Source organism: Aphelocoma coerulescens, chromosome 11 (assembly GCF_041296385.1).
Source record: "Aphelocoma coerulescens isolate FSJ_1873_10779 chromosome 11, UR_Acoe_1.0, whole genome shotgun sequence".
NCBI classification, from domain to species: domain Eukaryota; kingdom Metazoa; phylum Chordata; class Aves; order Passeriformes; family Corvidae; genus Aphelocoma; species Aphelocoma coerulescens.
The window spans coordinates 14962501-14979433 of record NC_091025.1 but is presented as its reverse complement, the minus strand read 5'-3'; the positions used below and the strand labels follow the sequence as shown (position 1 = coordinate 14979433).

Here is a 16933-nt window from a genome sequence, read left to right as displayed (position 1 = left end):
CAATAACAAACACAAGCAAAACAAGGCTTCAAGTTTTCAAGTTTGTTAGGAATCACATGGAAACCCCAGAGAATTCAAACAACCTACCTATGTTCCAGGAACATTTCAAATTAAGGGCTCTTTTCTCGTATCATTCCATTTCATCCTTGCGTTGGATTTAAGTTTCAACTGATGCTGTTGAAGAGCACCATTTTAAGATACAAGTTAGACCCTGGAAGATCCCTGGATCACAAGGCATGAGCATGTATGGCCATGTTATTTTACACCTCTTTAGCCAGGACTTGTTTCTCTGAAGTCCCACAGATGTGCTAAGAGCTGCAGAGGTGGGTGAGGAGCCTGTGCAGCCAAGGGAGCATTGCCTATGGCACTAACAAGGGAGGGACAGCTGAGATGGGGTAAATCTCAATTCACAAAGAATGGGAGCCATTGAGAGCCACCCATAGAGGTATTTTGTATGGGGATTCTGAGCCCACACTGCCAAACTGCATTTGTGAAAACTGTGTGGGGTTTTTTTTCTGTTTCCACAGTAATTTAAGCTAGAAGCAAATCCCCAAAAGCAGAATGATACACCAAGCAAAATCAGTGAAGCTCAAAGACTGTGCAAATTGCACAGAGGTGTGAATAGGACTTGTTATGTCTTTTTAGGCATCAAAATATGCCTAACAATGTGTTTCCAACCAAGCTCACAGGAATTTTAAAATGTGCTGCACCCTTTTACCTCCTCTTCGCCCTGTGCTTGGACTACCCAATATACGAGCAGCAATGCAGGTTTGAGGTATTTCTTTGTGCAAACAGGCTTATGTTACTGCTGCAGTCAGGGTTTTGCAAGCATTGCACTACTGTAATTAACTTCCAGAATATGGCCCACTGGGCAAAATTCAAGTTACACCAGTGAAAATCTTGAATAAACCCTTGGAAGCTAAAACTAATCACCACTTTAGAAATCCAAAGGTGATGAGCTTATCTGGTTAATAATAAGCTTTTTAAGAAAAAGTTATCAATCTGTATTTAACCAATAGACAGGAACTGGTTCAAAAAGAGTCTTTCCAATCCATCAGGTAATGAATGCCTATTAAAAAACTATAAATAAGCATTCACCCGAGAGCTTGGAATGGCACTTTGAGAGCCTTTCTGGTCACTCAGGTAAATAATGAGTTTTATATAACCTTTCAGCAAAGATTTTTTTGCAAATGAGGAGATGAAATGCAGAGAAGCATCTGATTAATGTTTAAGTTGAGGTACAAGCCAAAGCTCAACTGGGAATTCAAAGTTAGAGTTGGTGGTGTTGTTCCCTCACACTGTTTCCTCTAAGGGCTCAATGTTAAAGACTCTGTTGTCTTTATTTTGAATTGCTTATGACGGTTTCAGTTTAGGTTTTTGGTTTTTTTTTTTTTTTTTTAGCATTTATATTGAGGAGTATTTTGTGCTTTATCTGTTCACCCAGCAGACACAAAATCCAGTAAGAATTGCAAGGAAGGACAGAATGAAAGCCTCTAACTGATGTGTAGTCACCAGTGAAAATGCCTACAGTGGTGTCTCATCACACTCAAATCTGCAAGCACTGTGCTAGTTCAAATCTAATGATAAGGGAAAATAAAGTCCAAAACTCTCTGAACTTTCTGGTATCTCCTTCTGTTGATATTTACTAGTCTCCAATAAAAAATCACTCTTATCAAATATTTTGGGCTTTCTTGATGACTAAGAAAAAAATATACCCATAAAGAGATCCATTAATTATCTTAAAATCAAATAACCTGGTAACCAGGATATACGACAAAATTAAATGTGAGCCCTTTCCTGGACAGCTTTGCAGTCCTTCCTAAAGGATTGCTCGTCAGCTGTCCTCAACACCTAACACCGTAGGACAAGAAGAGAAAAATGGGTTTCACACCCCGAGGGTTAACAAACTTCATTTATTATATACTCGGAGAATGAAGATTGTACTGCAAGCTCAGGGATGAAAAAGGGAAACTTCTCCCAACTACAACCATTAGACAGACATTTAAAAAGGCTAAAATGGAAAGCAAGAGGGGGAAAAAAAGTGTCTGTATTCAATAGAGATCTTTCCTGATCCTTGTGCTTCTGAAGAAATATATCCTTCCAATTGTTCCATTTTGTGTTAAAACATATTTTTTGCATTTATTAATAATTCAAACATGTTGCTTAAAAAAATATTCATATCATGTGTTCATAGTTTCCATATACGTATGTCAAACTTTATTTTGTTTTACCATTATAATCTATGAATGGATTTACCCTTTGTTTCTGTTTTCAAATCTCTGAGGAATGTTTGATTAGGTAGGAGGGTTTGTTTTATGCATTACTTGTTCATCATTGCACAAGTGCACAGGCTAAACAAAGTTGGCATACTTCATACTGATTGGTGGAAACAGTGTAGTTAAACAGTGTAGTTAATACAAGGGAATGAGTAATTTCTCACCACAGCTAATCAGCTGCACAATAGCCATGGATCAGGCAGCACAGCCATATATCACAAATGCTTTTTAAGGTAGCTCGTAGCACACATGATTATCTACTAGTATCTGTTACAATCGTTTCACATTAACACACTCCCTCTGTATTTATTTAATCAAATGGCTCTCATGTGCAGCAGTCTATATACATAGCCAGACAGAATACTAGGAACTGTCACGTTAATGGCAAACCCAGGAATGTTCCTGCTGGTATATAATGGAAGATATGTCCAGGGTGTTGCAATTTAACAAAGTCAGGTGAAAAAGAAAAGCAAGAGCGCTGAAGATGACAAAACAGCTTCTGCTGTACTGAAGAACTGAAATCAATTTCATAATCCTATATCTATCATTCCATACATCTATAACTAAGAAATAACAAGATAAATACGTTGTAATATTATTTACCAGGTGTCTTCTGCATTAACTCCTTTCTATACTTTTGTGATGAGATGTCCTTTATTATGACTTGTAAACCTGTCATTGCTGAAGAAAGTATTTTTAGCAGCTCAGCATCAATACCAGTTCAGAATGGCATCCCTCTGTTAGGAAACAAGGCTGGGTTCAGTAGGAGTTAACATTAACAATTCAAGAGACTGTAGGAGAAATTAGAAACATGAGCCCTCCATAATGATGATAAAATCAAACTGGCAAATAAATGTATTCTCAAATGTCATAGTAAGAAAATGGATGAATATATGCAACTAAAATGGTCTCTTAAATTTCAAGTGCATGGCCAGGATTCTCAAGAACTTGCTCCTAAATAGAAGAAGCTGAATTAGAAATCTATCAAGTAATCTCAGTACTGCATATCTGCACATGTAATGCAAACTTCATGAAGTCCACAATTTCACCCTACTAGTCTAATCCAAAGCCCACTGGGATCTATTCCTCTGAATTTGATGAGTTTTGGATCAAGCCTTTTGAAGATAAGGAGTGAGCTGGAAACAAAATGATGCCATAAATCAGAATGAGTGGTACAGAATTAAGTAGTACAAAATATAGCTTTCAGTAGTATATTATGCTAAGGTTATAAAATAAAACAACACAACTATTGATGCATAAAGAGAAAGGAGAAAGATACACAAATATTTGTGTTATTAAGGAATTAGTGAAATTACAGTGATTCACTTTCTTAAAAAAATATAGGCTCTATTTTGATATTCACACTTAAGGAAACACTTCGGCTCTGATAAAACCAAGTGGATAATTAAAAATTACAATATTAATTGTACCCTTAACACAGATAAGTAAACTTGGAAAGAAAGTTTTAATGAGTTAAGTGAAAAGGCAATGTCTAAATTAACTGAGTGAATTGGCAAAGGGAAATTTATTGTATATACTGACCCTTTTAACTTGTTTTAATGTCTGAATTTGAACTACATAGATTAGTTTTCATTACATGATACATTAAATTATAAGGATAAAAGTATTCCTCTCAGAATCTGCTTTCTAGGACAGGTTACAGTGCTTACAAATTAATTGTCCTGTAATATGTTATAATAGTAACTCTAAATCCATGGATTCGGTAAAGGTTCCTGAGGGAAATGACAGCACTGGAATATATTTAGAAAGTCAATATAAAAGAATAAAACAGAATCACACTGAACTTTGCTAAAAATGCAAACAGTTCACAGCACATGGCAGTTGTGGGAATTCCCAGTGCTCTCTGGACGATGTTGGCTCCTGCAAAGCCCCTCTGGCACGTGCCACAGCCCCAAGGTGTGCGGAGGTGACGCTCAGGGACACGAGCACGTCTCAGACCCACGCACGGCTGAGAGCCATGCTGGACAGGCTGGAGGAGGGGAGCTGCTCTCACAGGAAGACACCACGTGCCTATGAAAAGTGCATGGCACATTCCAGAGCAACTTCTGGATAAAATAACCTCCTGCCAAATCTTGACTGAAAGAACTGTGACGTAAAAGCCGACACAGATGTACACCCCACGGGGACCTGTCTGACTGTATCAGTTTTTAATGTATCTTTCCATTATATCAAAGATCCAAATGATAAATCTAGCACTGAGAGACAGCAAGGGAATTTGTGACATTACTCAGAGGACTCGGTGTCCATAAACTAATGAATGGATAAAACTGATCTCAATATTTAGTTTCCCATTTTTGACAAATACAGTATTGATGACTTTTTGCTTAACTGTTTCATAACACCATACTTGTGAAAATTTAACTAAACAGAAACTGCTCAACCAGAAATACACAGCAGCAGATACTGGGATTACATATATAATTAAGAAACAGGCATGGCAGAAGACCATAATATAGCATGATTTAGAAGTCCAAATCTTTCAGCTCCTACTAAATACTGTCAAGCACCACGAAGTTCTGAGCCAGAACCAGCTGAAAACAATGGAAAGATTTCCACTGGTTTAATAAGCAATGAAAAAAAATGAATAAAAGTGAACCAAGTTAGTAAATGTGCTGTTGCTCAGAGTGGCTTCTAAATAAATATAAAAATCACATTTCTCACTCTGAATCTTCTAATTCTGGAAGGCACATAGCAAAAACAAAAGAAGGTGAAGACTGTACATTCAGAAGGAGAAAGAGGCTTCTTGCAGGTCCTTCATACATAGCTGGCTTGAGAAAAACAGGGACATTTCAGATTTGGACACTGTAAGAAACAGCCACATGCAGTAACAGTACAGAGTGAATGGTCTGTAATAAGTAAATTTCAAAATGTTAAGTTCAGATACAGACATGGAAGTTCAGTTCAGCCAAATCCACCAGCAAATGCTCCCCTAAACCTCCCAGAGGGCATTTAACTACTTCCCACTTCCTCATCACCACCTTCAGGGAGGTAACCCCTGCCAGCCCCCAGTGAGGGGGTCAGCCCTGTCACCCAGGACATGCTATGCTTCCCTCCTTGGTACCCCTGTGCAGGAAAAGAAGCTCCTGCCCACCAGTGAGCCCTGGCACTGCCCACAGCAGACCTCCTTCCTATTTGGGAAGACAAAAAGGCTTTTTACAGATGCCTCATACACAGTGGCCCGAAAAAAGGGACATTTCAAGTTTTTGATTTGAAGGTGTGTTATTCACGTGCATTCTGGGATGCCTAGGGTGCTGCCATCAGAAGACACAGGGAATCACAAGGAAAAGGAGAAAGAAGTGTTTCCTCAGCCACATTCAAGCTGCAAATGGGAATGGGCAGACTGGGGAGCTTTCCGCTGTTCATTCAATACACCGTGAAGTGTCAAAAATCTCTTTTACATGCTTTTTTCCACCTCCCTTTAGGAAAGGACCAGAATTACAACCAAGAAGCTAATAACTTGCTATGAACAGTGGTATTTGTTGAGGCATGCAGTTTCCAAATGGGAATTTGGGCTTGTTTTTATTCTTCACTTAACACTTCCCCTGCCCAGCACAGAGGTTTACACTGGTGTTGTTCCGACTATGACAACACACAGAAAGCACATGGCCTAATAACTCCAACTTTAACAGACCCATGGCTTCTAACAATGCAATTGCAGAGGAATTTGCCCTAAACAAAGCCCAAATACAGAAGTGCCCATTGCAGTTAACAGCAATTAATGTCTCCTCAGACTGCTACGTGCCTTAACCGTGGCCAGAGGGGATCTCAGGGCGGGGGGAGAGAGGGACACCTGCGTCTGATGGTCACCATGCTTCCTGGCACGAGCCTCAGAGCAAGGGAATTAGAAGCAACAGCATCACAGCCATGCAGTCTGAGCGTCTGGTTCCCCACGAAATGAAACTGGAATCACTGCCTCCCGAAAAACTCACACAACACAACCCAAGCAGCAGGGGAGAAGCACTGAAAAACCCACAAGAATTGAATCTATTAGAAATATTCTCACTTGTCCTGTTGTGACCCACATAGGAAAACTTTGGAAAGAGCACATCTCACACCCAAGGAAGGGTGGTGGTGTAACTGGTTCAAAGTGGTGCTTCCCTGAGACTTCCTGATCCATCAGCCGGACATGTCCCCAGGCTGCCACCAGCTGCCCCCACAGCCCACCCCTCCCACAGCTCGCCAGCCCAGCTCAGGCCAGTCATGCCACAAATGGTCTCCCAGCCTTTCCTCTGAGCCTGTGCACCCTCCCCAGCCTCCTCCTCCTCCAAAGGAGGGCAGTCACCAGTACAACACCCGCTTGCCCCAGTCAGCCCCAGTGCAGGTTGCACTGACAGTGCATTGATTAATAGGTTAACACCAAAGTATTAATAAATACAGAGGAATTACATAAAGAGCAGAGGTCTGTATTCATAATACAAATGAATCAATTTCAAAATGTAAAAGTACTAAGGTGCATTTTCACTTTGTGCTTTATGACACCCACAATACCTTGGCCTGACAAATTAAGATTGACATTTAAAAATTACTAAGAATCCTGTCAGGGCAGGTCTAGAGCATCCATCATTGCTGGTGAGCACTGTGTGCTCACACCAAGGGAAGGAGAGACCCTTAAAGGTTTGAACAGAAATGTGGTCTACAGATAAGCCAGGGGAACATGAGAAGCCATATCCTGTTAAAGTGACAATCACCATTTTTAAAGCCACAGACCAAGTATATTTGCTATTTGCATGTAAGCAATTTATAATAGTAAGCCATAAGGAGAAAACAAAAAGTGTAAGAGGAAAACGATGCCTCTTCTGAACTTGGTGTATCATCACAAACCTGTTAACTCTATGTGAGAGGCAACCTAAGGGTATCAAGTTCAAAAAGCACAGAATCAATAAAAAGTCATTAAAAATCAATGTATGAACTGGTTTTCATGCCCTCAGCCATCACTCCTAGGCACTAATGCTCTAATAATTCTCAATTGATATGCACAGAATATGCCAATTTAAATTTATTGGAGTACTTCAAATTTTTAAGAGCTTAACTTTGGAAAAGATTGGCTTTATAGGACCAAAGCAGTGAAGAATGATCAGGAATGTTTAGAATGCCTTACATTTTCAGTAACGTGAAAGAGATTAAAGAAGTAGGCATATGAAATTAAGAATGATTTAAAAATCACTGGATTCATTCAAATTGCTAGAAATGCTTGAATTGCAACTAATATTGGTAGTTAGTACACATGCAGTGAAGGGGGTCTATCCTTACCTCAATGTCCAAGGGAACTCTCCCATAGCATGAGCCAGTTCTGCATGGATACCAAAAAGAAAGGGAACAACTTGCATATGCACAGAATACACAGTAATTCCAAGTGTAAAACAAACCCTTTCCACCAAAAATCCCCCAGAACTTCCCAGATTAAAATAATTTCAAAATGTAACAGAATTTGAAATTGCCTCTCTGGTTAGAAATTCTGGTTGTTATTAATTTTTTATTTCTGGTTGACAATAAAATGTTTTGCAAAAGACTCCAGTGGAAACATCTGGAAACACACAAAAATCCACAGTGGAGGGAGGGCAAGCCATGGTCCCTGTGTGTGGGGCAGATGGGAGCTAGGAGGGATGCTACAAAGCCAGACACTGTGGGAGGATCCTGACCCCTGGGAGACACTGACCTGTCATTCAGGCTCCTACTGATTCACGATTTTCACCTTCAGTTTTAGAAATCCTCTCTAAGTATAAGAGATGCAAGATATTTGCTGTATCCCACAGCCTAGCCCAGGAAGGGTTTTGGGCACAGTGCCTACTGTGCTTCTTAAAAGGAAATGTGTGGCTGCATTTACTTTTTCTTCATATTCACTCCTGGAAAATATACCTAGAGGGGAAAATTTAAGAAGTAGTATTAACAGCTCAGTACCACCAAGATAAAAGCTGGAAAAACAAGGCATTTAAAAGGGTTAAGGTAAAATAATAAACTGTTATTAAGCCTATTAAGAGTTTTAAAACATCATTGTTTATGGCATGATAGAGCTTGGCTTTTTATGGGTGTTTCATTCGTACATTTTACTTATTCTGCTTCTATTTAATGATGCTGTGGATCTCCACTTTAAAGCCCTCGGTAATGCACTGATTTCATCTGAATCTGCTAACCCTACTTTTAAAACAATGGTGCACCAAAACAGAGGTTAACATTTCATAGCTTCCAACTGCAAGCAGAAAGGCTAAAATTTTATGAAGGCCCTCAAAAATAATACCCATTTCATAAAGTACAACATATACAGAATTAAACTGGTGTCTCCATTCGATACTTGCTGAGAAGATGAAAGGCACTTTAAAAGCAGTCTCCACGTTCTTACGTCTCTGTCTGTGCCTAAATGGCCAGCAGCTGCCATGCCCCTGCTGTTGTCTCCTCTCTGCCCTGGGGAGGGCTGTGCCATGTGGTGATGCTGTCAGGGGACCCCCCCGAGCAGTGCCCTGTGACACAGCCCCCAAAGTCCACTCTTGAATACAGCCCACACCCCACACCTAAGTGAGCAAGACATAATAGAGTAATCTTTTATTAATGTTACAAAAATTCTGGCAGGAGTAAACAATCAACACTTTATGAATTTTGGTTTATAGTTTAACTTATTTCACAATACTCTTACTTACTGCTACTTCTCTGCAATTCTTTCTCTGTGTATTATCTTAGACTTGCTAGATCTTAGCTGATGAAAGAAGGGGGAAAAAGCCCACAACTTTTATCCAGTGAGACACTTTATCAAGAAAATTCTACAAGAAATTGGTTGTTACCTGCAGATAACAACTGGTTTGTTAGTTAATGGCTAGAGGCAAAGCCAAGGCCAGTTAATGCTCCAGCTGTCCAGTCATTAACTGCAGTAAAGACTGATTTCGAGGAGGTTATTGCCGTGATAAAATATCCTCAAAAGATTATAACAGCAATAGTGTACAGAAAAAAAAAGTATTAGTGGCTATAGTGTGACTGAATGGCTGCATTTGAAAAATTGGTCATTCCCTGGCGGTTCATAACCGATTTTCCACCAGTCAAAAAGCAAGTTGTGCTCTGTTAGGTTTATTGTACAAGGCAATAAAAATATTGGCCAGGTTAAATTGTCAGCGTGTTATGACATTAACCATTCTTTTACTGTGCTTAATTTAAGTGTTACTATGATTCATTATGGAAAGAAACTGTCCTTTGCAAGTAAACAGGCATTTCAGCACTGGGAACAGACAGCAATAATAAATTTGAATGCAAAATTAAATTTCACTTGATGGCTTTCCCCCTCTTCATAATGATCACCTTTTTTCTTTTTTTCTTTATAGAAATACTTCAGAATTCTTGGCTATTTAGTTTGCAAGATTGTCTTCCAAAGTTTGCATTATTGATGTGATGCTTGGCAGCAGTACTCTACTTAAGAGTGTGACAGCATTTCCATTAAAAAACCTTTTTGATGGCTCACTTGGCCATCAAAAGTCGCCTTGTGTTTCATTTGGCATGCGGAGCCGCAGACCTCAGTGCAGATCTGAACCATGTGAGCTGCTCCTCTCTCTCGCTCTCCTGCTTAAGGTCAGCAATGCACACACAAAAAATGTGCACACACGATTTCTGTGTGCATGGTTCTGTAAATCTGGATCTGTTTGTATTAAATTACAGGAAAGTATGCAAAGTTCTGCAGATATCTATGTTAATTTGCATGCTTTTATCATAAAGGCTATGTGCTATCATAGTAATCTTAATATACATTGACAGACTACACCATAACCACTCCAAAAAGCCATTAAGGTTTATTTTATAAATGTATAATAAGAATCCTTGGTAGATTCAGCATTGCACAACTCAATTTTTTTATTATTATTATTCACTGACACCTGTAACAGAAGAGGAGCCATTGAACTTTACATGGCTAAAGCATCAGACTAAAGTTTTCCACAGAATCTGGAGCAGTTAGGCTGAAGTTTTCACTGAATTTTAACATTTACTTAATTCCAAGACACTGCTTTGAAGATTCACACCTAAATGATCCAGCAAACAAATTTTAGTGGGATCAACTGGCATCCTGGCTCCTCTGAAAATAATATCTAAGCGCTCCAGGGTTTTGCCATAGTTTCAATTTCACTCTTGCTCCAAGAGCTGTTATGCCAGTGAGCCCTGTCCATTATGATGAGGGATTTTACCAGTATAAATGATGGTACAGTTCATCCCACTGTATCAAGGCTTCACAGTCCAAGTAGTCACTTACCACAAAGCCCCTGTACACTGCAACATTAAATCCCAGGGTCTTCCATAGTTAAGGCTGCCTTCCATTTCCTAGTAATTCTTAAGGCACTTCTAAAGCTAAATGCTTTGTTTTTAAACACTACCATCCTCAGGCATGAGTGAATTGTGAGCTTTTCTGCTACACTGATCAACCACACCAAATGATTATGTTCAGACTTCTTAAAGTAGTGTCAGAACAGGCTCCAACCCTGCACACACCTCCCTGAGAACCTGCTGCACCAGCACGTGCCAGAAAACAGCAGGGAGCACACCAAGATGACAAGAAGGTGTTTACAGGTACAAGCTGACTGGTTTCTGAAAGCCAAGACCTGATCAGTGGAGCTCCCTTCACAACACTGAAATAGTCCTCCGATGCGGTGACTCGATGAAATAAGGTTATATTGTTATGACCAAAAGTTTCTCTGGGTGTAATCACACATGTAAATACATTTAATAGGTGTGTATGGGTGGATGCATGTATTTTATATACATAGATGCATTATATATGCAGAAGGTAGCCACATATACACGGATCTGCTTGTGCTTTCATGAGTCCATAGAGACCCAGAAGTACTCAGCATATGCAAATACCCAGCAGCCCTTCAAGAAGGTGCTGGCAATACCATTTTAATCACAGGACCACTTTTGCACAGAGGAGTTAAGGGACTTGCCCAATGCCATACAGCAAACCAAGGGAGAAGCCACGAAAGCTCATCTGAGCTGCAGTTCAGACTCCTGGCCTGGTCACAGACTGAGCCCGTATCATGTCTCCCCATGCTGCCAGCCACGTCCTCTCCTTTAAGAGCAGCCAGTAACCACTCAGCCCTTGTGTAAGCCCTGCCACCATGTATAATCAGACACACAGCCTGTCATTGGAATCTATGTCTTATAATTAGGTCCACACAAATGCTGAAACTTCAAAATAGAGTTTAGAAGGGTTTCCAGTACATCTGATGCCACAGGCATCACAGTTCTGCCTCTGGACTTACCAGCTGCTGCTCCAAGGCTTGGGCCAACTGTTGCTGCCAAAGGATACTCAGATGATGTGAGAAGCTGGAACACTGAGAAGGGAGTTATTCGTCATCTTTGATGTTGGAACTTCAAGGGAAGCGCCGGCTCCTCTCCCAGCCATCGGCGTGCTCAGAGATCAGCCCTACCTTGATGTTTGCTCTGCTGTTGCTACGGCTTAAGCTTGATTTTAGGCATCAGTTGGCTGTAAAAGTGATACAAACATGGCACACTAATCACTACCGAAAATGAGAAGTGCACAAATATCTTTACAAGTCTGTTCTCTATCGGATTCCAACCCTTTCCAGATGAAGTTACAAATGGATTATTCAGTTTAATTTTTTTTACTCTTAAATACGACCTTTTAAGATAAAGTGATTCCAGAGGGCTTCCAGATGACTTGCCATTATTTCAATGCTGATGGCACACAGACACTGCTAGTGTGAAGAGCAGAAGCCTGCAGGGCGAGGATCATCATGTTCAATACTGCAAGGAACATAGATTTTATCCAAGGACATCAAGGTCAGTTTTCATGCTACCAAAAAGCTCAAGAGGAACGCTTATATAGAAGATCAAGATTATCTTGGTTTTAAAACTGAATTTTCAACAACATTTTGATTTAAACAGAGGAATACAGGAAGGAGGGGTGCAGATTCTCTCCCAAGCCACTCGTAGTCCCATCCTGATGTGTATTGCTACCATGGCCGTAATAGATGAACTTTTGGTCCTATAATGTCACACGAGATTCTCCAGAGTCATCTGAAAAACTGCAAAAGACTCAGGCATTTCTCCTGCAGCCACACCTCTCTCTACTTTGGATATGCTGCAGGAAACCAGCCCTGGTGGCACCAGTTGCGAGTCATTTTTCTTCTGGACTAGGAATCCCTGTGTCCCCTGAGAATGACACACAAAGTGCTCACCATTTCCAAATTGAGGACATGCACTGGCACCAGCACCAATTCTCTTCCCCATATCTTCTCAAATCAAGCAATTTCTCTACACTGCCCACCAATAAATACAGGCTTTTAAAAAAATCCTTTGTAAAATCTATATTAGACACAAAGTCTTCCAGTCCTTTTCTACTTTAAAGTGAAAAGAAGAGTCAAGCTCATAGTCAAAATCACCTTCAGCCAAACCCCCACTGTCAGACAAGTGCATCATTGTGGATTTTGGATTGATGAACTACTGTATTTTAGTTTTTCTGCCAAAGCAACATGGGTCTCATCAGCAGGAAAGAGAATAGAGTGAGACAGAGAAGAGAGGCAGCGCAACACACTGCACCTATGCAAGGGCTGCCAACAGAAAAAAGGGCACTCTCTCGGAGGGCAAAGACACAGCTGTATTCGAAGGACAGGCAAAGGCGCGGCAGAGAAGAGAGCAGAGGTGGTACTGGGAAAGGCACGTTAGCAGGTAATGCTGCTGGGGCTTTGGGGAGAGAAAACGCTGAGCAAAAATGGTGAGATTATCATGCACACACCGAGGCAGCAGAACCAGCTGCACCAATTTTCTAGCAAGTGACCCACGGCACCGGGACAGCTGAAGTGACACAATGCATGAATAGGCCAGAAGAGAGGGAACTTGAGGGGGAAACATTCATGTGGCTCTTGCCACACCCATGCATCTTTTCCATTTTTCCCAAGAACTCATATTTTTGAGTTATAACATTTATGATGATGACCTCATGGGAGAGCAGCCTCCATTCTGGGGGTCTCTCACTCTCCCTGGCCTCCTTTCCATCCTGCTGGAACATAAGACAGCAGCATTTCCCACCTCTGTCCCCTCTGGAAATGCCCTTCCCATGCCCTTTGTTCTCCCTAGCCTGGCCTCTGCCTCTCCCCCCACCAGCAACCCCTGCACTGTCCCTGGGCTTCTGCATATCCACCAGTAAAATAAAAAAAATAAAAAAATAAATACACACTACAGGTGGAGTTCATCCCCATCTTTTCTAGGACTGTGTAATCCTACACAACATTGTATCGTTGTCATTCTGTTCTGCTTGCATGGCACCCATCACACATCAGCTTCCAAGGCTCCTGAAACAAGGTTCAGGAGAAGATACTTTTAGTACATGCTAATTTTAGTACTCTTGCACACAGACACACACCCATGTGCACCCACACATGCAAATAAACACTTTCAGAGGGAGACAGTTTTAATACTGAAAACTTACTTTAACTTCAAACTTATTTAAGACTTAAAAGAGTTTAAGCCAGATTTATTTTGGGTGACAAGTATTTCTTACATCTAAAGGATAAATATTTTCTCCTATTTTAACAACATCTCTTCCCTTTGATTTTCTCACACATGTTGTATTTAACTAATAGAGTACAAATACCAAAACAATGGAATATCCAGGATTAACTCAGCAAATGCCATTAGATTTTGTGCAAGCATAGTATAGAAATGGCACAAAAACTTTACATCCTTAAGGATCATTTCCAGTGATTCACTTTCAAAACTAAGGGATTTCTAATACTTGAAAAATTCAGTATATTTCATAGAGTTATTACATTTTGTACAGTTCTGAAATAATGCCAATTTTGCAACTTAATTTGTTAAAATGATAATAAACGAGAAGGCTGTCACTTGACAGAGAAAAAACTATCTCTTTTTTCTGTTATCTGTTTTGCTGTAAGGTTAATTCTTTATATTTTGTATTTAAATTAATTCGGATTTCTTTCATAATAGGGGGCTTACTATATTATGGAATTAGTAAAGAAATGGGCAAAAAAAGACAGGGAGAGAAGGAGGGGGAGAGGAGAGGGTAGGAAGAGATCAATTAAATAATTTTTTTGTCAAAAATCAGATATGCACGTATTTTAGTTTGGAGAGCATATGCTGCTCTTGATGTGGATCCAAACTGAGGCAGCGCATTGAACAAAATAAAACCAGCTCTGTAATTATTAGCAGAGACATGTTCGTGAGGACCATTTCCTGTAGAAAATGCCACTTTTATTTTCTTTCCTGTATCTTACTCAAATCCCCTTAGCAGAGAAGAGAAGGAAGAGGCCAAGTTACAGATTGTGTTTAAGTAATAAGCCATGACCAGCATCAGATTCTTTGCCTATTATCTCACGCCTTGGAATGTTCTGGAGGGCCTGTGGCTGGCCAGACCCACTGGGGGTCTTCTCCCAGTGTATTGGCCACATTCCTGAGTTTCAAGGAAAGCAGGAAAGCAAGCCAAATTTGCCAGTGGATGCAATCTACAATCACTCTTTGGCCCAGATGACAAAACAATTCAGACTCCATTGGCATATTGCAGACAGATATTGCAACCTGCAGGAATGGGCAAAACACAAGAATAAGGCTTGCAGTGTTTTGCTTTAAAGCTATAGGAAAGATATGGGAGATGTATCTGAAGAAAGGTGATGGTTCAATCTTGATTTGAGAATTGTTGACCTTCTCGCTTTTGGGGAATTTTTTTTGCACCAGAGCTACAGAGAAGTAGGCATGACTAGTTTAGCAGAGAATCAAGAGAAAATTAGTTACTTGGGCAAATATTTGTAGGATTGGGAAGAGGGAAAAAGGCAGAAAAAAAGTCACTAGTCACTAGAATAAGAATAAAGCTGTTTGATATATCAGGCACAGATATGAGTTCTTGGTGACTAAAAGGCCAAATTAAGTTTTTGGGATTACAAATTTGTACTTGTATCAGCATCTGGAAGGCCATTTTCAAGCTCGTAAGATTCATCAAACAACTGAACTTTTAGCTTTACAAACCTGTATGAACAGAGATGCATAAGGTTGCCCTTACCCATCTGGAAGAAGTTGCATTTTTAGGAATATTTTCAGAGTACACTTAAATGTTGCAAAAAGAAGATACATTCTCCCCAGCTATTATTTTATACTGATTGTTACAATTTGCTTCTCTTGCTGTCCTATTTCTCTTTGAGGTGGGAAGCAGGAAGATCAAGACTTCTCATGAAATGCTGGATGATCCTTCTTGTTTGTTCTTTCATAGGGGCACATAAACCATAAACTTGGTACTCTGCAAAGAGTAACCAGGAGCACTAAGAAATTGCGTTATCAGACACCTACAGTAATTTATTGGACACTATCCCTCCCCATCACCATGCCACCATCAAATATCTGTGATGCCTGCACTTATCAGATGCCACAGGAGGTGTTTGCATGGCATGGATGGGGCCTCATCCCCTCAGTAGTCGAAAAAACACAGATAATTGCCAAGGAGAAGATGCAGGGATAGGTCTCCCATATGACCCCTAGGTTCATGGTTCCAAACTCCTCACAGTGGGGTGAGTGGAAAGATGCACTCACCTCTTCAGGTACATCCATTTCATACACCTTGGCTCCAACGAAGAAAAAACAATCCGAACTCCCACAAGATCCATAAGCATTTCTGTCTGCATGCTGGTTCGATGCCTGGGGCTCCCTGCAAAGTCTGAGATTATATTTATGCCAGTACAGGAGAACTCTTTCGCTGATGACAGCCCTCTAAAGGAATCAAAATGAGAAACCAACCTTTTTGCTGCATTCAAATTGCCCTAGAAATTTGGACACAGCTCTTACAAAGGTAAAGATTTAAAAATTGCCACTTCCCAAAGTGCAATTTAATATTATTTACATTATGGAAGAACCCCAGTAGGCTCAGAGGGACACTGCATTAGTCATGATGCAGATACATACAAAGACGTGACCCTTGCCCCAGAGAACTTTTATCAGTCCCTAATTAACCTCTTCATGATCCTTGAAGCCAGAATAATCAATGAGTCTCTATTCTGACTTTCAATTCATTCAGCTGGAGAAGGAGGAGAATCTATAGAAAAATTATTTTAAAAAATAGGACTTCTAAATTACCTCCTGTGTGGGACAGCCCTCTAATAAACAATACTGAGTCTGCCAAATCACTCCTGTTCTAAATAACCAGCTCTCCCTGTACAGCATCTGCTGTCTGAAAGGGCTTCATTTGTTTTTACTATTATGAATAGTCAAGAATTCAGTATCACATGAATGGGAAGCTTCTAGAAAACTTAAATATGCTTCATTGAGCTTGATGAATGGCTGACTGTTGCATTGTTATAAGATATACTAATACACTAGAAATCTGACTTTACTGTGATTAAGTCCCATGCACAGGATTGAACAGGAATATACTCCACCCTGAAGAAAATGTCTATTGACATTTTCCCAGCTAAAAAATCTGGGATTTTCAAAAGGTCCATTTGCTTTCAGTGAGAATTCAACTCTTACTGAACCTTAGGCACATCTGACCATCAAGATTCCCAGCTCCTGTCTGTACAAATAGTGTATCTAAATCCAAACTGAATGGTTGGAACCCCTCTCTGGCAGTGTCACCCATAACACCTTCCTCTACTCCCTGTTATAATGTAAGGATTGCTTTTGTTTGAGGAAAGGAGGCAAGAAAACAC

General features: G+C 40.2%; 1 long non-coding RNA gene across 2 annotated transcripts; it reads right to left on the bottom strand.

The window, feature by feature from the left end:
* Window positions 1-2143: 2143 nt before the first annotated feature.
* LOC138117166 (uncharacterized) lies at window positions 2144-15931 on the bottom strand. Of its 2 annotated transcripts, XR_011154551.1 has the most exons (6): window positions 15822-15931; window positions 11693-11748; window positions 11525-11596; window positions 7954-8153; window positions 7548-7587; window positions 2144-3013 (listed from the first exon to the last, which is right to left on the bottom strand). It is a non-coding gene; the product is annotated as an uncharacterized lncRNA (long non-coding RNA). The 2 variants fall into 2 exon arrangements; XR_011154550.1 differs by having other exon boundaries at window positions 11525-11748.
* Window positions 15932-16933: the final 1002 nt, after the last annotated feature.